The sequence below is a fragment of the Pinus tabuliformis genome, chromosome 3_1, assembly GCF_031772625.1.
Source record: "Pinus tabuliformis cultivar Carrire ecotype Pingquan chromosome 3_1, CPIR1, whole genome shotgun sequence".
Taxonomy (NCBI): domain Eukaryota; kingdom Viridiplantae; phylum Streptophyta; class Pinopsida; order Pinales; family Pinaceae; genus Pinus; species Pinus tabuliformis.
The window spans coordinates 135179213-135183787 of record NC_142301.1 but is presented as its reverse complement, the minus strand read 5'-3'; the positions used below and the strand labels follow the sequence as shown (position 1 = coordinate 135183787).

Genomic DNA, 4575 nt, shown 5'->3' with positions numbered 1-4575 from the left:
CCAGTTAAATGTCCACCACAAGCACCAAATTGACAATCATTCAAACTTTCTCAGCTTCCTCATGTGTGAGGCACCTACGTAATGTCGTATCGATACTATGATGGTAAAGGGTGTCGACAATGATCAAATAATCTTTGGCTTGATATCGAATACATCGTTGTTGCGAGCGAGAGGTATCGAGCCGGAAAGTTTGGGTTTCGAGATAGATTAGTATATCTCCATACCAAGGGTCAGGTGACGAAATGAGAAACAGAGACTCATCCGGAATTGATGGTTCCGTTGTTGAGTTGATGTCAAAAGAGGGAAGGACTCAAAGAAGCTCGACAAAAGATAGAGATTTATTTGACTTGGATTTGTTGAATTCCCAGTAAAATTCCTGCAAAATGATGAATATTTCGAATATTTTCCCCCAGCATTTGACGTGACAAGATGTATGTCATAGGGTTTCAATCCAAAATGACAGTGGTCTTTCGGAGCAGGATATAATGGCGAAATCTCTGTACAGCTTGAACAGTAGCCAAAGCTAGATTTTTAACGTAAGAGTACTTAACTTCCGTATCATTGAGATTGCGACTCAAATAATAGATCGAATGTTCAGTCCCATCTTCTTCTTGGACTAAAACCATAGCAATGGTTGTATCTACAACGGCGAGATAAAGGAAATAGTCGTTTTGATAATTAGGGGCATACATTAATGATGCTCAGATCAGGGTATCCTTGAGAGCATCAAAGGAAGCTTGCACAACCTGGTCCCAATGGAAGGGAATTCCATTTTTCAAAAGATGAGTAAATCCTTTAGCCATTTCGGCATAGTTGGGAATGAATATCCTTAGAAGTTAGCCTTCTCTTGGAGTCTCTGTGACTAGAGTAAATTGGAAGGTGGAGGCAGATGAAGAATTTCCTTAACCTTCAAAGGGTCGAGTTAAATTACTTCTTGACACTACGAAACCAAGAAAACAACCAGAACCAACACAAAGCACACATTTATGTGGATTGATTCAAATTTTGTAGTGTCGATACCATAAAAAGATGGCTCTCAAATGTTGCGAGTAATCAACCTGTTTCCATGAATGAGCAGGTCAATTGACTAGATGGGGTTGAACAATGTGTTTGATAGTGTGGAAGACATAATTCATTGCCCTCTAGAAAGTTTCCCCTGCGTTCTTCAAACCAAAAGGGAGTTTCCTATATGCGAATGTGCCACAAGGAAAAATAAAGGTAGTTTTATATTGGTCTTCTGGGCAGATATTGATCTGATTATAGCTAGAAAAGCCATCCATAAGTGAAAATATCTCACATCCGACATAGTCATCAATTAGCTAGTCAATAAAGGGAGTGGGATAGTTGTCTTTTGGACAAGCATTATTAACATCCCTATAATCAACACACACTCGTATTGTTCCTTGTTTCTACATGACAAGAACAAGATTGGAAACCCAATTAGTAAGAGGAATGGGGTATATGAAACCAACATGCAAAAGTTTTTCCAATTTCTGCTTTTATGGCAGCAACCTTTTTTGGATGAACAAGACGAGGCGCTGTCGTACTAGTTTGACTTCAAGATATATTTTAATCTCATGTTCAACTATACTAGAATCAATACTTGGAATTTCCTCATATGACCAAGAAAATATATCACGGAATTCACAAAATAGAGCACAGTGAGTTTAAAGTTCCGATGGAGAACAAGATTTTCCAACATGGATGTTTTCTACAATTCTAGGTTTGGTCAAGATATTGATAGAAATGGTTTCTTCGATATTTGATAAGTTTTGTTAAGAATCGACTGTGTCTATAAATACAGAATTCGAAAGGAAATCAACATTTGAAGGGTGATTTAGTTCATTTGAAATATATTCTATGTGATCTAGAAGATGGGGTCGATGATGATAATATTCCCATGGTTCTTCTTTTTTCATCATTGATTAGATGATTCCTTCATCAGTAGAAAATGTACGTGAAAATGGATTAGAGGAAGTACCATATTCTAACGAACGATCAACCCATACAATTGGTGATGATGGATTTGGATTTTCCACACAAGCCAAAAATATTGATATCTATGTAAGCTCAATGGGGCTTAGCAGCATGGTTTCATTACGCATATCAACTTCAGAATTATTGGGAGTCTTCCATAAATCAGATGAAGTGGAAGATATCATGTTACAGGTCTCAACTTTTGCAATTTCCGCCATTTGTGATGGTGACGGTAGCAAAAAGGTACCCGTTAGGGAAGAATATTTGAAGAGACCTACTCCAACATTCTGAAGAGATAGCAGGGGTCCATGAACTAATGGAACACTTCCAATTGCCTGCGAACTACAGCCGAAGAAGGCGAGTTGATCAATTACTATGATTCCGCCTTTATGAGGGAAAGCGATCATATGAAAGTATGTTGAAACCACAACAGCCATAACGTAAACCCATGGTCTTCCTAGTAAAATGTTGTAGTCAAGGGGTTTGTCAATGACCTAAACTTCAATAGTTACAGTATTGTCCCCTAGTTCTATATGTGGGTTACTTAAAATTCCCCAAGGTATATAAGTGTGACCGTCAAAAGATTTAATGTTGTAGGTGATCGTGACAAAGGCGGTGAGCCAAGTCCTTTCCAACAGTTCATTGACATGATACAAGTAGATGCACCCTCATCAACAATGGTTCAGTGAACGAGTTTATTCAAAGCCTTTACTAGGATCAAGAATGCTAATTGAGCTAGTAATTGTGGCGTATAACTTGCATGGTTAAAAACCACAAGATTGGAATCCATTGGATCAATTCCACCAATTCCTGACAATAAAGGTTGCTTTTGGGAGGGACAATTTTGAAGCACCTCAAGTGTCAACATAGCAGAAGGTGACTGAGCGAAATCTTCTACTATGTTATAATTTTGCGTTGCTCAAACTCAATGATTGAATGTAGATTTATGAACAACTCCCTTAAGTAGTTTTATTGTTAAGTCTGGTGCAATAGGTGGTGGAATGTAATTAGGCAAAGTTGAAGTCGAAGCATTGGATTGATTTGTAGCCTGGTTATATGACGACGACGATGGACTACCATAACTTTTACTTCGTGTAGTCACCAAAACATCGTTTTTAGGCTTAGTGGTGGATAGCATAAGCACTTGTGAAGTGGAAACATGATCTGTAGCAACCAAATGAGTCTCTGGGTTTGGAAAAGGGTCTGTCAACATAGTGGATGCACTAGAATTCTTAAGAAGTTTTGAGACTTCAGAGTGGTGAGGACAGTCTCGTGTAAAGTGATCCTCATTACAGTTAAACATGGGTAACGAGGTTTCCTAGCCAAAGAAGAGGAATCAAATGATTTATCTTTAGGGGAAGGATTTTGTTTCTTTTTGGCTTTCCAATTTTTCTTACTTCCAAGTTGCTTTTCATTTTTACCTTTGTCAAATGACACGACATTTATTTCGAAAGCAAGAGTATTATCAGGTGCACTAGAAGTTTGATTGGAAATAGAAAGTGTTTAACCAGATGGTCTACCTTCTCTTTGGGTGCTTGAAGAACCTATCACACCATCACTAGAATGAGAGTCCTTACTAGATAGAGGTGTTGGAGCAGTAAAAGCTGGTCTAGGTGCAATTTGAATCTTATCATAGAGCATGCCAGACTGGGTGTAAATCAAGTCTAAGTATTGGGCATGAGTAATTACTTGCTCTTTAGTAACAACTCCCCCTTTAGCCACATACTCGGTGATAGATGGAAAAAATTATTTGATAAACCACTCAGCTAAAATTTGATCAGGAACAAAAGTTTTGACCATTTGACGACGATGACACCACTCATGAATATGATCCGAAATGTGAGTAGTAGTGATCTGTTTAAAGTTGGTCAACAATTCCATTCCATTTTCATATTTGATGGGTAACTGGAAGTGGGTTAGAACTGTACTTCCTAAGGATGTGAAGTTGTCAAATGAAGCTCGTGGTAATTCAATATAGGTCACGGGTTCAAATCCTATCTCCGCCAGACCAGAACATACGAAGTATTTTGGTCCGGAAAGGATTGCTCTCTCACTTATCAATTTATAATTGAATTATAAGTGAGGAAAAGAAACGATCAATACATTAACTATTCTTTTTCATATTCCATGTGAAGGGCGGGTAGCGGGGATCGAACCCGCATCTTCTCCTTGGCAAAGAGAAATTTTACCATTCAACCATACCCGCATTTCAATTATATGAATATCTATATATTCATATAATTGAAATGGAAAATACATATATGTTCAATCCCATTCGTAAGTAGATACCATTTTTGAATGGTCCAATTATTAATTCAATTACGGATATGGAAAACCCCTCCTCCTTGGGCCTGAAGTAAAAGGCCCTTCAGAAAAGCTATAAAGCCCTCCGGGAGGAGGGGGAGGGAGTGTGAACCTAAAACATCTAGAACATATCTAAGATATGAAAGAATTAAGGATACCTACAAAAAGGATTGATCCGATCCATAATGATACACCCGAAAATACAACATTTTTGCTACTTGACCAACCATCGGGAGAGGCAAGTGCAACAGGTACACCAATCACTAGTAAAAATGAAATAGCAATTAATGCAAA

General features: G+C 38.0%; 1 non-coding gene across 1 annotated transcript; it reads right to left on the bottom strand.

Moving 5' to 3' along the window:
- Nucleotides 1–4112: 4112 nt before the first annotated feature.
- Nucleotides 4113–4183, bottom strand: TRNAG-GCC (transfer RNA glycine (anticodon GCC)). The gene has a single exon. It is a non-coding gene; the product is annotated as a tRNA-Gly (tRNA).
- Between the last annotated feature and the right edge of the window lie 392 nt (nucleotides 4184–4575).